The 22,555-nt window shown below is 45.0% G+C and overlaps 1 protein-coding gene across 3 annotated transcripts in view; it reads right to left on the bottom strand.

Moving 5' to 3' along the window:
- Positions 1-22,555, bottom strand: part of LOC126485469 (protein outspread) — a 774,913-nt gene that overhangs the window by 497,110 nt on the left and 255,248 nt on the right. The gene's annotated exons all lie outside the window — the stretch shown is intronic.

Consider the following 22,555-nt stretch of genomic DNA (forward strand, 5'->3'; position numbering starts at 1 on the left):
GTCAAGAAACACGGCATCTACCTGGGAACCCGTGTCTATGGCCCTCTGAGTCTCGTGGACGAATAGCGCGAGTTGGGTTTCAAACGATCGTCTTCTTCGAAACCCTTTGTAGTTCCTACAGAGTAGATTTCTAGTCTCCATAAAAGTCATACGCTGGAACACAATACGTGTTCCAAAATTCTACAACTGACCAACGTTAGATGTATAGGTCCATAGTTCTGCACATCTGTTCGACGTCCCTTCTTGAAAACGGGTATGACCTGTGCCACTTTCCAATCCTTTGGAACGCTACGCTCTTCTAGAGACCTACGGTACACCGCCGCAAGAAGGGGGGCAAGTTCATTCGCGTACTCTGTGTAAAATCGAACTGGTATCCCATCAGGTCCAGCGGCCTTTCCTCTTTTGTGCGATTTTAATTGTTTCTTTATCCCTCTGTCGTCTATTTCGATATCTACGATTTTGCCATATGTGCGACAGTCTAGACAAGGAACTACAGTGCAGTCTTCCTCTGTGAAACAGAGGCTGTAGGTACAAGAGCCTGTGGCTCTTGCATGATGTTTTACTCCTGATGAAAAGGGTAGAGATGCTCTAACAAGAATGTAATGCCGTAAGTTTTACCTTAGAATGTGATAAGTATTTATTTTGTTCTATATATGACACTATCACAAATTATCATAGTGAATAGAGGCCAAAGCAATGTATTAAATTTGCTAACAGGGTCGGGATTCGCATCCAGGTATCCTGCTCACTAGGCAGATGGGCTAACTACTCCACAACCCTGGCACTGCGCCTAACACAGCCTCGCTGGTTACCCTAGTATGTCTCCCTTCCTTATACGAACTCCAATTCACACCTCAGCCCATCTTGATGTTCCCCTTCGTAACCCGCATCAGTATTACAGATAGATAATATTTATACTCAATACGCCTCTGGAACAAATAATTTATCTGATTAATATAAACAAAATTTTTTCGCTATGACTAGATCTTCAAAAACGACAACTGAAAACATACAAACCAAATTATAAACACAGCATTTAAAAATCATCTCTCTTCTACTTCACGAAGCCTACCTCAAAACAGACATGAAAGCAAATATGGTGCATACCTGTTGATCAGCATATGTAACACGTGGTGTACATGAGCTGCATTGTCATATTAACTGAAAGGCCAGGCGTATGCACATACACCGTCGGAAAAGAATTCAGTTCGCCGGCCGCTGTGACTGAGCGGTTCTAGGCGCTTCAGGCTGGAACCGCGCGACCGCTACAGTCGCAGGTTCGAATCCTGCCTCGGGCATGGATGTGTGTGTGATGTCCTTATGTTAGTTAGGTTTAAGTAGTTCTAAGTTCTAGGGGGCTGATGACCTCAGAAGTGCAAATGTTAACTCCCATAGCGCTCAGAGTCATTTGAACCTTTTTTTAAGAATTCAATTCACTGTATAAGAGGTTTTCAATCCACTGAAGATTTATTGTTAAAGCAGTGCATATGGAGTACATGAACTGATCACATTTACACATACTTGGCACAAGCGGTTCTGAGGTACCAGGTATCGACCCACGCTGAAAGACCTGTATTAGTACATGGTACAGCCCCCACGGGGGCAATGCAGGCACTGACTGCCATCCAGTCGATCGCACTGGTGTGAATAATATCCTGGGATACGTTACGCTCGATCTGTTCACATAGTTCTGTACAAGTTGTCGTCTGACGCGTTGCAAAAGACACTTCCCGTCCCATCGTATCTCACACATGCTCGACTGGAGACAAGTCCATAGACCGTGCTGGCCAGGGAAGTTGCTGAACGTCTGGCAGAGCGCTTCACAGCGACCACCACGCATGTCCAGCACAAATAAATCGTTACACTTTGCTCGTTCGAGGAGATAATCATCAGTGATGAAATAGGAATTAGTAATTAATTCAATTTTCTCATTAAGCAGTCTGTCTGACACACTATTTTTGCAATTTAGTTCTTCAATCCTTCTGAAATGTCGAGTCGCCTGCCCTTTCCTATTTTGTACATCACTTCCATGTGCTCTTCAGCGTTGTGTATGCTAAGTTTCTCCTTACCAAAACGCCAATCTAGGCTAGTAGTGTTAAGCATGATCTTTCTAGCTGTCATCCACTGAGGTGGACATGGACTCTTGGGGTGGAGGTAGTCAGTAACTTTGTTTCCAGGAATACTGGGTCATATTCCACACACTTTTGTTTGGTGCACATTTCACAGGCCTAGTTTTCAAACATACGATTGCATTTATTTTATGGCACATGAATACTGTGACAAGTACGTTTACTTTCATGAATTCTGTGGTTATGTATTATTTACTGTACCAATAATTCCACAACGTAATTTAGTAACAGTGATCTGAAGAGAGGTTGGATAGGTGATCCACTGCGTATGCCTTTATTTTCTGTAAAAAAGGGAAAGGTGAAAGTGCGTAAACGCAGCTACCGGACGAGCATTGTGATAATGCCGGAACAAGCACACGGTGTTCACAACACTAGGGCATGTGACCATCTCCCTAATGTACTGCCATAATGCGCTTCGGTAATCGTGGTGCAATGAGCAGCACACAAGTGAAACTATTGTTAAAAGGCGACCTCTTGTGAAGAATTATAAAACGAGGACACGAAATGCCATATGATGGCAGAAAACTAGTACTCCCTGCTATTGACTCCCCTCTGCCCCCTCCTATGTACGTGTTTAGTGCAGACTCTTCACTGTAAGGAAAAATAAACTGCAATTTCGAAGACGCTATATAGAGCAGTGAAGCCAAGTAATGTTCTCAGATGTTTTCTAAGTACAGCCAGATGACAGTGTTAATGCTTGGATACAAGCAACAGTTAATATGGTATCAAGGCAGCCAACACGTCTTTCTTTCCTACAGTGCCCAACACAACATCTTATGATTCTCCTGTGTGATCGAGATAAACGATTCGAAGTTTTGTCGTTCTAGCCAAATGGAAGGCTTCTCTTAGATTTTGCTAACATCCTACGCAGTCACAGGATCTTTCTTTAGCGTCATAATTATCATCTTCCGGGCAACCTCATCATAGTTCAGCTTCCACAGTCATAACGGAGTAACCTACTAAAACTATCACGCATTGTACTCGTCAGATTTTGGTCACTAAACTACTCGGATCGACTTCCATGCATCTCACTCAGGTTTTACATTACTGTACTACCCTGTTAAATGAAAATTGTATGCACTGCGACGTTACCAGTTACTGTTCGCTGTCTTATTTTTTTTAAGCACTTTGCGTTATAATACCAATTTTACTTTCATGATGTGCAATGCTCGAGATCACCTCAGTTTGTAACGTATCTTTAACACGCCTACATTAATAAATGGCGAAATACTAATCATCCGATCCGGAGACCAGTTCGCGTGCTTTAGTTCAGGGCGAGAGACCGTTGTCCTCAAGGCGAGAGTATCCGCTGGAACTTTTCGCAACGTTCCAAAATGCACGGGAGCTGGACTACTCTCTTCACCAGCGGTCTGAGGGGGATGAAGTAACTCTCTCCGAATCCTTTTCGTGATGTCACAGAAAATTTTTAAAGTGAATACGTTTCCAAAATTCACTAACGAGTGATTCTGGAAAACTGCAGCAATAACTAGTATGTGGATATTAGTTATAGACGGAGTTGGACCAATGAGAACAGTTGTGACCAACGATCCTATCATTCTGCATCCACTGGTTCACTAAGAGATCTACGTGTTAGCAATTTTGGAGGATTGCTCGGCACGCTATTGTACCTCGAGGAGGGAACAGGACAGGATTGTTGGGAAACGGAGTGTTAACGCCAAGTTCAGTAACGAAAGTTGCCAGTTTTAGAGTGGACCGTGAGATTTGACCAAGACAGATAGCTGATCGGACTTAAAGCCTGCAAGACTTACAGTTCGTGGACTGCACCGCCGATGAGACTTCCCCAGACAGCGTTGTTAGGAATCACAGCACCTTGTGTAAATTGTAAGGGACTGAACATACTTCATAATGCATGTGGAGTTCGCAATCTTTCCTAATAGAGTTTTGGGTACATTGCGAATGATAAAACCTGTACCATAAAGAGAGACGCGCACTTTGAAGTTAATGGAATAGATAAAATGAAGGCAATTAGTGTTCCGAAAGCGTCGTAACCTCTGAAGACTACAACGCCTGTAATGTGTTACGACATATTAGTTTACAGAGAAAGTACGACAGCCGGGAGCCGTTTCAACAAATCGTGACCATGTTCCAGTTTTACGTAAATTTTGCGCAATTTCATGCAAATTTCAGTGTACCTAAAACTGCTATTTATTTGTGAGTACTGTTTCAGACAGCAGTGCGCAGTGCAGTGAAGTGAACACTTTATTTTACATAGAGATGGAAACAAGTATGCTTTTGCTAGCTTGAATCGTTACTGTGACTATGTCAGCTCGTAGTCAGTGTAATCCTTCTCAGAAATATTGCGAAAGTGTTCGTCTGCAGTAATGTTGCTTGTCTGGGTAGTGAACAACAGTCATTTGTCCGGAGTTCGACTCAGGCATTTATGTATCCACAGTGAATGTTCCACTTCCATTGCGTAATATTGAACCGTCGTGTCAAAACACTATAAGAATATCGCTCAGACGGACACAGACCCAAATGTTGAAATGGTTCGTACTGAATATCATTTAATTAATCGCCGAACGCACCAAAAAATATTAATAAAAATTGAAACCGGTTACAATTACAGTTCTGGTTTCATACCAGTTAGACTAGCTATTCAGATAAACGATTTGCACGGAGTAAGAGAAGTAGCGTGGGACCGGAAGTTGGTGCAGGGCCTTGACCTGTACTTCTACGGTGCCGCTTTTGCGCTGCGTAAAACAACGGGAGCGTTTGTCCGACAGCCAAGCTCGAGTATGGTTTTCAGCCTGCCAGAAAAGGAGCATACAGACGGGATCCGACCTACGCCATCGGTCCGTCTGAAGCGCCGTGTGCAAGTGCAAACGACAAGGCCGACAAGCGGAGGGCATTCCGTGACCCGCGGTGCTGACCAGACGGGAGCGCCGCTGTGCTTGTACCGCTAATGACCGCAATTAAAAGGCCGCGATAACGGCCGCCTGCCACCAATCAAACAGCATTTGCATAGCCGCGCCTTGGCGTGCTGCCATCTCACTGGGAAGGCACGTCCACACCGCCAACAGCTGCAGCTGCAGCTGGTCTCCCGTCTTCACCAGCACGCACCTCCTCCCTCACATACTCTCCACTAGTTCCCGACTAGGTCACCATCGACGTGGATAATGAAGTAGTCAACGTAAGCGTTTCCCGCTTTCCTGTTTCCCAGTGTCAGTAAATTGGGAGCAGTCCAAGTAAGTGTTGCAAAAATATTTTGGATAAAAAAAGGGCAACTATACCTCTTTACTTTTACTTTTTCATGTTCGGAAATGTATCATAGTATTTCAGTCGCACATCGGGCCCCGTCAAGCGCTTCTTTCTTGTCTACCCACAGATCGTCGAGGTTACATCTGCAGGGACAGTTTGGACAGCCCATGAGGTGTTCCATGTCTTACACAGCACCACAATCGAACTTTTCGTCATCCATGTTACCACAACCCCACCTGACCATGTTTGCTTTCACGGGAGCCAATCCTGTTCTTAAGCCTTTCAGGGTCCTCCATGTTTCCCAGTTTGTTGTGGAATCGCCAAGCACCAACTGTGGTGGTGGATGGTGAAGTGGTGATACATGAATGGCCGTGTTTAAGAACCTTATACGGGATCTCAGTTGTCCAGTCTCGCACTTAATGCCAAAGAGAGGATGTCGATCATCGATGGTTTGTCTGAGCCTTTCTGTGAATTCATGAGATGTTTTTTGGGAATAAGAACTTCGAAATCAACGTAGGATACTGCACGTGGGTTGCGTCTGCGTGTGGGCGTAATGTATCCTGTTTCTGGTATCATTTGATAACTTGGTAATAAGTCGAAACCGGTAATGCTACAATCTGCGTGTCCCTAGTATGAAGTGTATAATTCCAAGACGCTAACTGTGTTTCCCCTAGGTAGTAGTACGGCGAGTCTGCAATAATATCCTCCTCCGAAACGCCAGCTGAGCTGGCTTTTGAAATTGTCATCAGCTCGTGAACCTGGAATTCGGAAACAACCTGAATGGTTCTTATTCTGCTTCCTCACTTTTAACCTCAATTGTTTTTCCATCAAGGAGCACACACGGCATAGGCTTATAATTACTATTACTTAAAAATCTAAATAACCAATAGTACCTTTCACTTTAAACAGAGCTTCACCCATAATAACTGTGTGATCAGTACAAAGCACTATTTGCGACGGACGTTCAGTACGTAATGCAATACTTTTTATCTGAGGGCAGCTTCGTTTTATTCAGGATTCTAGTACACCACATAATTCCCCGCTCTTTTGGCTACATAACCTTTTCAACATAATCTCCTTTCAACGTTATGGCCTTACGCCACCTTATTGGCAGTGCCTCAATGCTCAAGTGATTCTACTCTACTGGTCGACGTAGGAACCAAAATCTTCCTGCTTCGATAACCTCCATATTATCAACGTATTGCTTCACTCGGAGGGCATCCTTCATTGGGCCAAACAGATCGAAATCGAAAAGTGCAAGATTCACACTGTACGGCTGATGTGGAAGAACAGTCCAATGAAGTTTTGTGAACTCCTCTCGGGAGCGCAGACTTATGTGAGGCCTTGCGTTGTCATGGAGAAGGAAAGGTTCGTTTCCATTTTTGTGGTGACGAACACGTTTAAGTCGTATCTTGATTTTACTAAAGGTAGCACAGTACACTTCAGAGATGATCATTGCACCATGAGGGAGGACGTAAAACAGAATAACCCATTCAGAGTCCCAGACGACCGTCGCCATGAATTCACCGGTTCAGGATGCGGCTTTGAACTTTTTCTCCGGAGGAGAGATGGTGTGGCGCCGTGGATTCTTATTTTGTTTCCAGTTCGAAGTGATGAACCGATGTTTCATCGCCTGTGACAACGTTCGACAAACATTATCACGATTACCCTCCTAATGTGCAAGTAACTCCGCACAGATGGTCTTTCGTCGCACTTTACGGTCTGGTGTTAGGCGGCGAGGAACCCAGCGGCCACACCCTTTGATACCTCAAATGGTGGACAGGTGTGTTAGCGCTACCAACAGAGACGTCCAGTTGTGCAGCAATGTCGAGCATCTCAAATGAGAGTGTCCGCACGTTCCACATTACAGAAGTCACAGCTGCGTGCGGCCGGCCGGCACGCGGGAGATCGGACAGGTTTGCGCGACCTTGTTGCGATGGTGACAGACGCCTCGCTCAACGACTCTACGTGCTTTTGCTCAAAGCCAGGTCTCCGCAGACGTTATGCAGGCACCTGTGAGTATCTGCGATGCTCTGGTTTTCTGCGAAAAGCGACCCAGTGACAGTTCTCTGCTTGGAATGCACCCCTGTTGCAGACACCATTTTGAAGGCTACGTATAGCGGCGCCACATATTGGAACTTCATCAAACTGCAGCGGCTGAAGCAGGAACATTTCACGAAGTTCCACAAAAAATTCCACATTTTTTTCAAATGAAATTGGCCGAGAAAGAAATGTGTTGCATTACTTATTAAACACACCTTGTATTAATGGCAATGAAGTCTCGAATTAGTTCAGTTCAGCTGTATCTCCTTGTTTGTTTACGATGCGATTGCCCACGCCTCCCAGTTCGATTACTTCAGCCCACTGAACGAACAGGTGAATTTTAGGTTAGTTGCGGCCCTGGCTGCATAGACGTTAAGCTATCCAGCCGTATACTGGCAGGAAGGCAGATTAGGTTTTAATACTTCATTCAGCAAATAAGATAGAACTGACGTTTTGGAACAACTTTTCACGGTATTCAAATTAATTTACTTAGGAAATCGGAGTAACACCACGAATCGTTCGAATACGAATTCGGGACATACTTTTTAGTTTCTAGGTTACTAGAGAACATGTGGTACGTAAGAAGTAGCCTCGACCGATAGATACTCGGTGTTTATAATTGAACTGCAGTTACTCACTAAGGTCCGATGTGGGCTGTAATTTGCGTATGACAGCGAAACTTGATAGACACGCTAATGCGTTAGTGTGGAATCTATTTACGCTGAAAAAATTAGTTCATACTTTTGCCTCCAGATGTAAACCTCGCACTGTACAGCATCTCGTCGACGTCTCCATAGCTCATATTGAACAAATTGTGTGAAGGATGGTCAGTAATAAAATCAACTTTATGCCTTTCTCACTTGTTTGACCTTTTCCTACAACGTCCCTCTCCTAATCCATTACATGTGGAAACATTTCTATATGTGAAACTTTGAACATAGCTGCAAAGGTTCAGTGACCGTGTCAGAATTATACTAGAACTAAAAAAAGATGACCTCAGTCTTGTTGTTCACAGTACGAGCAGCCCTTAGCGGCTCGCCATCTCGCTTCCAACTATTCATGACGTCGTCGCCTTTCCAGCTTAGATCTTTTTTAATATGTGACTTGTAAGAACTGCATCTTTTTCCAGTCAGTACAAACTTTAATTTTATTAATGTATTATATACCCAATATGTTTTGGAACAGTTAGTCTAATTCTGAAGACGACGCTCATAGTAGCGTCGAAACCTGGTCAATTTTGACTTAATATTTGTGACCAAGGGCTTATTTGTTCTAATATAATTTCTATATGTCTTTCTTGCATTCACAGCGCCAAATTTACACCTGGTGGCTACAATTGTAACCAGTTTTTTTCCAACGTAAATCATTTCTATATTAACGGCTTAGAATATCTACCACGTATCGCTACCATACGATAATTACAGCAACACTGCACTACTTTGAGTAGCTACAGTTTATTTATAACCACACTTCGATTAAAAAAATGGTTCAAATGGCTCTGAGCACTATGGGACTTACCATCTGAGGTCATCAGTCCCCTACAACTTAGAACTACTTAAACCTAACTAACCTAAGGACATCACACACATCCATGCCCAAGGCAGGATTCGAACCTGCGACCGTAGCGGTCGCGCGGTTCCAGACTGAAGCGCCTAGAACCGCTCGGCCACACAGGCCGGCGAAATGTTGTTTTCCACAACGATGAAAGTCAAATGCATGAACACTGAAATAATAAGTGAGTGCCATTGAACATTTCATTACATATCCATGTTTTTGTGTTCACGACGAAATTAACATGACACTCAGAGGAAGAAATACTAAAAAATGAATCTCTATGGTTACACTCGTGACAACATTTTGACCCACGACATGATATGGAAATATCTGACGTGATCCCAGCACGCCGTTTCTGATCGACATACATTCTCACTCTGCATCGAAATGTAAGCTGGTGTTAACATTCGCGACGGACCACAACCCTGTGCCAACTCCGATCTCGAATACAGATATCTGCCTTTCTAATGCCAGGATCTGCCAAGTGGGTTTCCCAACCACAGCTTGTTAAAATTTTGTTAGGGCTGGTGGTGTTAACGCGCTCTACAAGTGTTGGTGAACGCTGCACGTTATTCGTTGACCATCGTTTGTCAAAAATGTTGATCTCTAGAAAATTGGTGAATGGCCAACGTATAAACGGGTCTTACATGTTTTCTAAGACCATGGCATAGCGAAAGGCAATATCCTCACTTGTCTGTAATATTGAGAGTCAAACAATACACCACGAACAAGATTTGCCGCAAAATGAATTATGTAAAACCAGCAACTCAAGAGTTAAAGAAAATTGTAAATAAATGAAAGACAAACAAGCGCGCATCACACTTGGGTCTATCTTGCTTGCTTATTTACGAGGGTTTGAACTTAAATAGTGGTAACACTGCTGTGGAGACACTATGCAATGGAATCTACTATTGTCGCTGATAGCACACGTTGTTGTCATACCTATCTTACTTCCGAGCAAATGGGCTCGCCCGTCCCACGTCACCGGCTCGCGCGCAATCGAGGGAAACACAGTCACTTGTGAGCGAGCGGTCCAACGTAACGATGTCACTATGTTTTCGAAACAGGAACAGCCCATTTGTATAGAGATTGAATGTGCCGGAGGTCGTACAGCACGACAGTGTCATCAAGGTCTTCAAGAGGCGTGCGGGGAATCGACATTGCCGTACAGAACAGTCGCACGTTGGGAAAAAAGCCTTCAACGAAGGTCGGCAAACTGTGACAGACATGCAGCGGGCAGGTCGTCCTAGCGTCTCTGAAGAAGTAGTGCTTGCTATTGCCGCGTTAGTGGACAGTGATCGACGCAGTACGATTCGTCAGCTCGCCCACGAAACCGAATTAGCGCATACGACTGTGCTTCGCATCCTGAAGGAACGCCAGGGCATTCGAGAAATTTCATCACGATGGGTTCCGCATGAATGGACGGAAATTCTAAAATGGATGCGTTACGACGCTGTTCAGACGCACTTCGAGCGCTATGAGCGCGAAAGAGAGGCTTTCTTACGCCGTATCGCAACACTGGATGAGACGTGGGCCACATCGTATGAGCCAAACCTGAAACGCCAATCCAACGAATGGTGTCATTATAGGTCGCCACGAAAGTCGAAAGTGCGACAGAGCCCCAGTATGGTGAAAATTATTGTGATTCTCGTGTACGACTGTGCTGGTGTTATCCTAACTACGTTCCTTCACGGCAGATCGTTAGTGCACAGTATTACTATTCGTTTTTGGAGCATCACCTGCGACCAGCTTTGCGAAAGAAGGGGCGACGCTTTCTGCGCCACCCACCCATCATTTTGCACGACAATGCGCCGGCGCATACAGCGCGAACTGTGGCTGCTCTGTTCGGTCGGTGGTACTGGGAAGTACTGTACCATCCACCATATTCCCAGAACTTAAGTCCTTGTCACTTTGACTTGATTCCGAAGATGAAGGAACCACTTCGTGGCATTCGCTTCGGAACTGTTACAGAGATTCGACAGGCAGTAGACCGCTCCATTCCCACCATCAACAGAACAGGCTCCGCTAACGGTATACTACGCCTTCCATATCGCTGGCAACGGGTTCTACATAACGCTGGTGACTACTTTGAAGGACAGTAACAGGTGCAAACATGTAACTCTTTCGTATCGATTGTGTATAAATAGTTGCCACTATTTAAGTTCCAACCCTCGTATTTATTTACTATTTACTTATATATTTACTTACTTACGACGCATATTAAACTTCCGTATCTCTGTACTACTCTGGAGACGCTTACCTGAAACAAACGAAAATAAATTTTAAAATTCTATGAATTACTAACCTCAGATCTGTTACTGCTGCCTACGATGTTGTTTCGAATATCTAACAGGGTCAGCCTCTAGGTGACGTGACAAGCTGTGGATGAATGTAGAATATACGGAACTACTTGTTACATAAATGAAGCCTTAATGGGGCAGCTGGGACAGGAAGATTTCACAAATAAAAAGAAGTTTACAGCAAACTAAAGCGTTTAAAATAAATTTCAAAAAAGGTATCGAGTATTAAACTAATGAGTCTAAAAAGTTACTGGAAACCTCGGTGGAATAATTGACAGAAGGAATGAAACCAAATAAATAATTTTTACTCTCAGACTGACAAACATTCAAAATTCGTGAAAATCAGAAATCATTCACTTTCTACGAAAATTCAAACGAGGGATGAGCAGCGGCACGATCAAAGAGTTTATTGACAAACTTAAGTAGCCATATGACCTCATACAGAAAGCTTAATTTATCCACCAATACTCCATTTACATGTGCTATCGTAAAGCATAGTTTAACATTTGTACGTTAGCAATCACTGAGAAACAATCTAAATATTAATTACTATGTTCGTCGGCTCCGGCAGGATGAATAAAGGCGTCAAAGATATACTAAGGCTCGGTCGTTTATTTTTACACCCACTTTTTGTCAAAAACAGAAGTAGGCTGAGCGTTGAGTGGGATACGGCGTAATGCAGAACAACGAAACACATTTCACTGCGCTGCTCTCAAAGGGAGCCATTGTCGGCTGGAGACAAAAGGCGAATGCTGTGACTGGAATACCTTTACCCTCCGTCAAGGCACGTTACTCTATTCTGAAGCTCTCTCCCCCATTTTATGCCAACATGTACTTCCTGACTCTCGGTACTGCATTCCGCACAAGACCTGTTTCAGTACTGCAGTCTTCACTCCAGTGAACACAAACATTACCTACCCCAATTAAAGCTGGCTGCTTGTAATGCGTTAAGAGCTCAATTTCTGTCTCATAATATACTGAGAACACAAAACTTAGTCCTACTTCATTTGTGGTCTCCCACCGCAGCACGCTTCCAAAATGAATACACCGCGATAAGGAAATAAATGGTGATCATCCAACTGTATCCGCGTTTTCATCACAGTGCTCAAACGTACGAGACGCAATCATAGTAACTTTCCCTTCCTTGTCATCTACCTAAATTTGAAAGCCAACATACATTGTGATTAAGATAAAGTTACTACTGGTATTGTCAACCACATTATGAAAATATGTAGAAAGCAAGAAAACTCTCGTCAGGCGTATTTCCCTGCCTGAAGTGTCAAATTCAAACTTCGACGTCGTCAGATCATGGACAGCATATTTCTTGTGGAGAAACGAGATCCAAATGATAAGAGTGTATATTTTAAATTTTACATAAGCTAATAGGAATTTTAGTTGCCATTAGTTTTTTTGTACACATTTGGTTCCGATATTTTGTGTAATGTCTCTGAGAATGTGTACGTTATAACCAGTGCTAAGTCGCAATATTAGGCCTAAGTGAATTTGTGAAGATAAGGGAACTTTTTCTAGCTGTTGTCGAATCTATCAAACTCAAGGAACTGACAATAAAAACCATTACTCTTCTAACATTTAAATTGTCCACTTTTGTCACAGTGACAACACGACGTTGTTTTGCTTTGCTCGCCCAAATTCATGTCTCCGCACACTTTCTTGGTCTACGAACCATTCAACATTTCCAAGTGTTTAGCACAAAACTAGACGACGCAAAGATGGCACATAATTCCCTTATGTGGCAACGAAACAGCGTTGGAAACATAAAGAAGTCGAAACCCTTTATCAAATGAACAATCGCAACATTACAAGCAAAGTACCCGCGATACAAAAACCCTAGTTACTAATCTTGAGTACCTTTTCTGTGGTCCTTTTAAATCAGTCCAGGTAAATGCATCCTTCGCCAAGAAAATGACCCACCCTTAGCCAATAACCACCTGAAGTAGTGCAAAGTGCCAATTACCCAAGATGTTCATAAGACGTAAGAAGTTAAACCCTGCATAGATCAAAGCGATTTTGCGGTATGTAGATTGAAACGCTTCTTCACTTTTTTTACACAGCTACAGTAAATTCCATATCTGAGACCCAGAGAAACGTCGCTAATCTATTTTAGTGCGCCAGGGCGCCACTGAACGCTAGAGATAAATCTTCGTGAATTTCTCATCTCTGTAATACGAAGAGAAGGAGGCGGAAAAATCGACAGCACCGGACACTGATGGCTAAAGCGAGGTTGAACGTGATACTCGTTCGTGAGTGATACCAGATGGAATACCTCGCATACGAGGCAGGTCCTGAAAGCGAGGCAGGAAGCTATCTCGCAGAGTACGAATTTACTGCGTCACGATGAGGCAGCATAGCTGGGGTCCACAGATGTGCGAAACTGCACAAATGGAGGTGCCTTATAGCAGCCCGGGAGGAAACAAGAAGTACAAGACGTGTGGCAGCTTGGAGCTGCGAATTAAACAGTCCCGCAGAGCCGCGGGGCAGTGAATCTCGCAGCCGACCCCGGTTCTGCTACGGTGAATCAGCGCCAGGGAGCACGGCTCTAGCTACCATCCTCTGTGAGCCTGGCAACAGATATCCTCATAGATATGAGTGGTGTCTTTTTCGTCAGACATGTCTGACAGAACAGACACCACTCGCGATGAAGCAGTTGGGCCATACGCATGAATAATTGGGGAGAAAGGAATGGAAACTGGACGAGAAAGAGATAGCAAGGAAATAATTACTTCCAGCTGCACAGGGTACTGCGGCAATGTAACGCCGAGAGTTGAAAATGGATCATCGCACAGTAACAACTCCCGCCCATTAACCCTACACTCGCAGGTTTCTGATTACCGTAGGAATTCGGACGTTGGTCGTACATCCGCAATGAAATTTTTTCATCAAACAGCTGTGCCCATCGTTCTAGAGAAGCGGAGCATCCATGTTTGAGTCCCTGTCCGGTACAAATTTTCAACTCTCGCCGTTGCATTGCCTCCAATGCCTTGCGCGGCTCGGAGTCAGTATTTTCTTCCTGTCCCTTTGCCAACCTTTTCCTTCCCATTCCTTTCATCCCAATTTTTCATCACTGTATATTCTCCCAAACCGCTTGTCGATGGCGGTGTTACTAATTATCTCCTCCTTTTCTAGCGTTTATCACGACATATGGAATCACCTCTTTTTATTATTTGGAATTTTTTTTTATTTTAACTCTGGCTGCAGGAGGAGGAAGAGATTAGTGTTGAACGTCCCGTCGACAGCGAGGTCATTGGAGACGGAGCCCACGCTCGGATTGGGGAAGGATGGCGAAGGAAGGCGGCCGTGCCCTTTCGAAGGAACCATCCAGGAACTCACCTTAAGTGTTTTTGGGAAACTACAGTAAAACCGAAGTCGGATGGCCGGACGCAGGTTTGAACCTTCGTCCTCCCGAATGCAAGTCCCGTGTGCTAACCACTACACTTACCCGCTCGGTCTTTGGCCGGATACTTGTCCTGTCAAAAAACTGATCAGTTAATATAAAGGACGTAAGTCGTCTGCGGGATCCGTCGTGAATCGTACTAAACTTTGTTCCCAGCGTTATCGGAAATTAACCGTTTGTATATCTTGTTTTCTGAGGCAAATATTAGGGAGAATTTGCCCTAATGATCGTGCATAACAAGCTAGAAACCACACACCGGCGGGCTAGTGTACCAGACCAACGATCGTTTACCCGCCCTATGGGTTCGATCTGGGCCTGGCTCAAATGGTTCAAATGGTCTGAGCACTATGGGACTTAACTTCTGAGGTCATCAGTCCCCTAGAACTTAGAACTATTTAAACCTAACTAACCTAAGGACATCACACACATTCATGACCGAGGCAGGATTCGAACCTGCGACCGTAGCGGTCGCGCAGCTCCACACTGTAGCGCCTAGAACCGCTCGGCCACTGCGGCCGGCGGCCTGGCTCACCTATGTGTCACGGAAACTAGAGCGTTGCGTGTTTAGCTTTAAGATAAGGTCTATGTTCCTCCGTACGCTTTGAAGGTGAACACAGGCCATTTGCCGCTGTCCACCACATTGCCAGTTACCTCTTCCCGAAAATCTGATGGCCAATGAAAAACTTATTACATATTAACCCAGTTTATTAAGAGACCTACTCTGACTTCGTCAGACATGTTTTCTGTTTTTTATTCATTTGCGTATTAGGTTGTCGCTGTTAAGAATTTGTACTAATAAAAGATTATACATTGAAATTGAACTTATTTAAGTAAATTCCTTTTCACATAGGAATAAAAGAAATCTACCAGTCGTTGCTTTCTATCAGCTGTGACTTTAATGTCTCTGGTTTCCTCGGCGTAATCGATTGATAGTGTACTTCCGGATGTTCAGCCAAGTTGTAGTTTCCATTTTATGCACAATATTTCGACGAACGACCCAACACCTTACAGCATTTGAAGAATACTGTGCAAAAAATGGAAGCAACAACGCATCTGAAATCGGGATGAGTCAGACCATCGTAGCGTATTGTGCATGTGCCCGTTGAAACGTGAACAACACTAGAGTATGTCTTTGAAGCGTGGCTTGCACCTGGGGACTGTTATCATTAGTCACCACAACTTCGTTTCACAATTCAGCTTGCGCCACAGGACTGTTTATTTACCCCAAGATATCCGATAAACCTTGGCAGAACAACTGATGAACCAGTAGCATGGTTTCTCATACGCTGAAAATTTTCTTCGGTCTCGTCTTCGGAGCTTCCGCGGTGTCACGTGTAGTAGAGTAGAATCCACATGCTATTAGGCTCAATGCACACGAGCACAACAGCTCCTGCTCGTAGCGCCAGAAACCTTTTCAACAGACACAGGGCGACATCGAGCGATAACTGCGCCGCGCTGCTAGACTAGAAGCCAAGCAACCCGTACGGACGTAGGCAGAACGATGCAAACGGTGTAGATGCCACACAATAAATCAGCGATTACACTGAACCAACTACTATAGCAGAATAATTGTATTCTAAGTTGATTGATTTGTACTTCCAAATGAACGGTCTTTCGCGAAGAGGAAAAAAAATTGCTGGTTAGTACAATTTTAAGTTTTGGGTAACCGTATCCGAGCAAAGATGGTCATTGCTACAACATAAACAGTATCATTTCTCTCTTCATTCTGTTCTGCAACAAAACCCTCGCAAAACATTTCCCACATTTACTGCTGTCATGATACTCCTTGTGAGATGTATCCGACATTCCACGGTATTTCTTCGCTTCTTCAACGAACAATTCCACAGCCAAAACGGCCACATCCGTGACAAGCTGACTGGTGCTGTGGCTGGGTTTGCGAATACGTGTGGCCTTCCAATTCTCCCTCTACAAACTGTTGCATAGTGGCGATCTTAAGAGATCGCTACGAAGCAGCAATGGTTGGCGAGTACAATTTTATCGCCGCCTGTTCGTGCCGACTTCGCAGTTTCACTGCCACATTGTGCGTGGTTCCATTGTTTTGTGAACTGGCGATAATAAAACGCTCGCGTGCATCGAGCCTTGCAGCGTGCGAGACAAATTACGCGGCTTACTTCTCTTACATTTACGCAGAAAAATCTTGAAGTTTGTCACTGCTATCGACTCTATTGCAACTAAATAATTCGGATACATTTACTGACAGGCTTGGATTGAAGCTCTGCACTACTACACGTTGCATAAATTAGATATGCCAGCCTCGCAGTGCCTCACGAGCCACGTTTAAACGTGTTATTACTCCAAACCCAATAATTAATAGCTTGTACCAATTCAACTACTTTCAGGAAATTCCGAGGTTCGAACATGGCACTGGAATACATGTGCTACTAACAGTTCACACACCCCGTGTAACTGGCTCGTAGCAACTTCTGCTGATAATGTCCATTAAAACAAAACATAAGTAGATTAAAGTGTACAGGTGAACATTCCACACAAAAGCACAACACTTATAATCCACGGAAACAAATGTAATTTATAGCCTTCAGTTAAACCTCAACCAAGTAAGTCACTTTTTTCAAACACCACCTCTATTTGGCTAATGGGCAAACTCTCTACACACTGCTGAACGCGTTTTCGTTCACCGAAACGCAATATTCTCCAGTAAAATGGGAAGAGCAAACAAAATTCTAACGCAACGCACGGGAAAGCAATTGCACTTTCCATACTTGGTTGATCACTAAGGATCACATGCTATCGACTTCACAAACACACTAAGAAACAACGATTCCGCCCCAGAGCGCTCATGTCTTGCTTTCTATGCTCTACAAGAACTGTCTGCTAACTTACCCCAACTGAACGATATCCAAAAAGCTCCAGAAATTATTTTTAACATTCAGACCTTTCAGACTACTAGCTTCACGAACAGGTACCTCCACTAGCCATTTCCCGCACCCGTTAAAGCACTATTAAGCAAACGGCTGATTTCTGCCTGCGATTTTCGAAGCTTATTCGCAACAGATGCTGGTAAACACTGGCAATCTTAAGAAAATCGCTTGACCTTGAAACCGGCGTAGCAGGTCCAGACCACAATCAATTTAGGCGTGTTAGGGAAGACTGACACATTTCAGGGCAAAAAAGAAAGGCCGCCTTCCCCCGGAGGATACCGGAAGCCGGCTCCGTCGTACACCGTCCAAAAAACTGATACCAGGGGCGTTGAGTGAGTAATGTAACACATTTTTCCCCGAATCAAGTTGGTGTCATTCAGGATTCCAGTGAACCATATTATTGCCCACTCTTTTGGCTACGAAATCATGTTTTTAAACATAACCTCCGTTCAATCCAAAGGCCTTACGCCATCTTACTGGTAAGGCCTTTACGACCGTAAGATGCCACTCTACGATTTGACGTCAGAGGCAACTTATTGCTGCATCAACAACCTCCGCATCATCCACGTCCTGCTTCCCGGAGAGTGCATCCCGCATTGTGCCAAACACATGGAAGTTAGAGGGTGAGGAACCCGTCGAGCACACATCCTCGAGTGTCCCAACTGGTGAACTACCAACAGAGACGTCCAGCTGAGCAGCAAGGTGTTAGATAGTGATCCGTCGATGACCTCGAGAGAATGTGTCCACACATTGCAACATTGCTTCAAAGCTGTTTGCGACTGGCCTTCACGCGGGCGATTGGACAAGTTTGCGCGATCTTGTTGCGATGATGACAGACGCCTCAATCAACGATTCAGCGTGCTTTTGTTCACTGCCAGGTCTCCGCAGATATTCTTCAAGCTCCTATGAATATCTTCGATGCTCTGGTTTTCCGCAAAAATAAACTCAGTGACAGCTCTCTGCTTGGAAGGCACCTCAGTTACAGACGCCGTTTTGAAGGCTACGTACAGCGCCGCCAGCTACTGAACTTCATGAAGCCGTAGGGGCTGAAGCGAGAGAATGTTTCACGATGTTTGCCAACAAATTCCGCAACTTTTCAACGTTAATCGGCCCAGAAAAATATGTGTTGCATTGCTTATGGAACGCCCGACGTACATTACAATAATCCTTTACCACTGAGCACTTTGGACGTCTTCCAGTTTGTATTGTATTGTATTGTATGTCAACCGCGGACCTAGAAACGGTGGAGAGGCTGCGTCCCCGCCGCAGCAGCAGTGGTCCACAACCCCACGACGACTACCGCAGTCCACTTCACCCGTCCGCCGCCCCACACCGAACCCAGGGTTATTGTGCGATTCGGCCCCCGGTGGACCCCCCAAGGAACGTCTCACACCAGACGAGTGTAACCCCTATGTTTGCGTGGTAGAGTAGTGGTGGTGTACGAGTACGTGGAGAACTTGGTTGCGCAGCAATCGCCGACATAGTGTAACTGAGGAATAAGGGGAACCAGCCCGCATTCGCCGAGGCAGATGGAAAACCGCCTAAAAACCATCCACAGACTGGCCGGTTCACCGGACCTCGACACAAATCCGCCGGGCGGATTCGTGCGGGTGACCAGACGGTCCTTCCCGCCCGGAAAGCCGTGCGTTAAGCCGTCGGCACACGGACCGTGCTGTCGAACGTTAACGTTGAGCGTGCCAAGTTCAACGTGCTGCTGAACGCTCAGGAATGATGCGACTTGTGCATACGGTACGTGGGCCCCAACGTGGTACACGCGATCGCAACGCACTCCAGTGGCAGTTGAGGGATGTTTCTAGTTCGTAAATCACACTGTTTACTCAACGGGCGCGCGTAAAATTCCCACGTTAGCTCTATTAAAACGCACATTTCCTCCATCGTCCACGAAAAGGAAAGTACCATGTCCAATCAATAAGGGCAGAGACACACAAAAGTTCCATTACAAACAGTGCGGTACAAATTTGGAATACTTCTCCGCATAAGATAAACATTATTTCATCATTCCCAGATTTTATTAAAAGCCCATGGTCAGTCTTAATCACTGTTCCTACCCAATAGCAGACTCTTTGCAACATGTGGATTACGGAGCGTAAAAGAAAACGAGCAAAATATCTTTATGCAAGTAGCGCAAGCTGTCCCGCAGATTAAGCCAATCGAACAAAGTCATCCCTCAAAAAAAGGTGAACTTATATGTACATAACATCAAATATCATAGTATATACTTATATTAAACTAATAATAAAGTATCAGAACCTAATAAAAACGCTAATGTTAGGAAATAAAACTAAAAGAGTGTCAAGACGCGAACCACCGCCCCAACTAGCAAATCAATACGAGACAGTTACGCTACTCATTACGCTAATCCAATAACACACGGATACATGTCGCAAGTAATTCAAGTATGTTACCCGTTGCAGATAACCTTATCTTAGATAAGCTACTAATTGAAATTTAATTATAACAAATTGTACAAGAACAATGCGTTTTGGGTGGATCTTCCTTGTGTCACTGCCTTCAAATAGCCTACTCTCATAAGACGCAAGTTACAATAATTCTTTTGCCATGAAAATGATGTTTCTCGTTATTTTAATAGAACGAATCACACAGTTAACAACGGGTTTTCCAATGATTCTGAATTTGCTGATGCTCAGAAACGCCATATATATACATAAGCCTGAAATGAATGCCAATATGGCGCCTCACAACTCTGTACTGAAGGGAGACGGCGTGCGTGTGACGTGGGTGGCGTTGTGCCATCTCATTGGTCAACGCTCAGACGCACGCTCAGAATATCTGACATGCCAGATATTGCTCTGCACGCTCGGAAAGACTCCCGAACGTGCTATTCCACGCTATGACGTCAGAAACTTGGCACGCTCAACGTTCGGATGCACGGTCCGTGTGCCGACGGCTTTAGACCGCACGGCCAACCGGGCGGGTCTTCCAGTTTAGTATGTCATCGCTTCACACTGTTTTCGGTAAACCTGGAAAGACTGCACGTCGCCTGGCAAAGCGCGAGCGATCCTTGATATGTGGCACATACTGCTGCGCTGACCTACCATTTGTGAGCCGCGGCAGCAGGCGGTCGTCTATAGCCTGCGGCCCACAATGCGGCGCGCTCGACCGCGAAAGCCGGCGCACAATGCAAAACGGTCGCTGCGGCGCGGCGGATTAAAAAAGGAGGGAAAAAAAAGATATATCCTCGTGCCTGCCGGGCCATTGTCGGCTTAACGGAAGCGTGGCGTCCGAGACGCGGAGTGGCGGCTCAGAATGCAGAAGGGAGTCGTTCCCCGCCGTGGGGCAGGTCCTCTCGCTCCGCGCGCAGCGCCCGGGGCCGCTTTGTGCTCCCACTTCTTCTGCGTCCGCCGTCTTCAAAGCGCTCTCTGCCCGATTCCCCGCAAGCCACGCCGCGGAATACTATGGCCCATTGCTAGACTCCTCCACAGCGCCGCTTCCTCCTTTTTTTCCGCCCTCGCGCAGAATACGTAAACCGTAATGGAGTTTGGAGATTGGACGCGCACCGCACAGCGTCGAAAAAGGCCGGTCGCGCCTTGCGGCCGCGTGGACGGACAGATCGGTTCTTGCGACTCGCCGTTACGGGGCGAGCAGCCGAGTACCGTTAGGGGCGACCGAAAACCACACAGACTCCTCGAGGTGTCTGCAGCGGCAGCCGTCTCGGCAAGAAGTCCGCGCTGGGAGACCGCTCGACCGCACCCGCAGGGCCGTCCCCGGCCGCCTCGGCCACACCTTGCGGTGGTTGCCGGAGGGTACTTCGGCGAACCGCTGTTCTTCCTTTCCTCCCCCCCCCCCCCCCCCGCCTTCTTTGACACCGAGCGAGGTGGCGCAGTGGTTAGCACACTGGACTCGCATTCGGGAGGACGACGGTTCAATCCCGCGTCCGGCCATCCTGATTTAGGTTTTCCGTGATTTCCCTAAATCGCTCCAGGCAAATGCAGGGATGGTTCCTTTGAAAGGGCACGGCCGACTTCCTTCCCCGTCCTTCCCTAATCCGATGAGACCGATGACCTCGCAGTTTGGTCTCTTCCCCCAAAACAACCAACTCGCCTTCTTTGACATATTCGCGAATGGTACGTCGGAAGATTGACTGCCGATCAGCCTTCGTCTGATTGTCCATTATAATTATCCGGGCTGTTATGCCGTGGTCGGTTGATGAATTGTGTGTCAATTCCCAACGTTTCGTCTCCGACTGCGGGAGACATCTTCAAGGGGGTCCGTAGCTCGATGGAAGGTCCAACACACCCACTGGTTCGCTAGCGAGCCCGGATAATTATAATGGACATGATATTTCCGGCCGTGAAAGTCTACATTTTAGTATCTTCGTATGATTTTCTCGTTAAGGGGGGTAGGACGTTAAACGGGCCGTCTTGGAGCAGGAAGAACACCACAGGACATTTTAATTTCCACTGCCTATACTTTTACGAATAAATTCATAAAGCTTAGTCAGCATGACCAGGAAGGATTCAGGTTTCACAGTCATAGCAGTGGAAGTTCAAAAACATAACAAAATAATTTTTTTTTACGTGTGAAAGTTCATCATTTTTCCACTTCTACTGGCTGCATTTGTTGCTATAGGTACACGTTTCTTCTTAAGTAAGAGAGATTCTTCGATGAATTTTCCACAGCATACAAACCATACTCACAGGTGTATGAAACTCTAGAAATTATTTAATTTATGAAAAAATAAATGCGCTGTTATATTTTTAACTTCATGTTTAAAAAACCTCTAATTTTATAGTTAATTATCTCAATTTTTACCACATTTTTAATAGATTTGGAAAATTCTAGAGTTTCATACACCTATAAGTATGGTTTGTATGCTGCGCAAAATTCATTGAAGAATCTACCTTACTTATGAAGAAAAGTGTACCTATAGCAACAAATGCAGCAAATGGTATGTGAATAAAGGTGAAATATAAATGTAAAAAAATATTTTATTTTCTTATATTTTTGAATTTCCAC

This window comes from Schistocerca serialis, chromosome 1, assembly GCF_023864345.2.
Source record: "Schistocerca serialis cubense isolate TAMUIC-IGC-003099 chromosome 1, iqSchSeri2.2, whole genome shotgun sequence".
Taxonomy (NCBI): Eukaryota; Metazoa; Arthropoda; class Insecta; order Orthoptera; family Acrididae; genus Schistocerca; species Schistocerca serialis.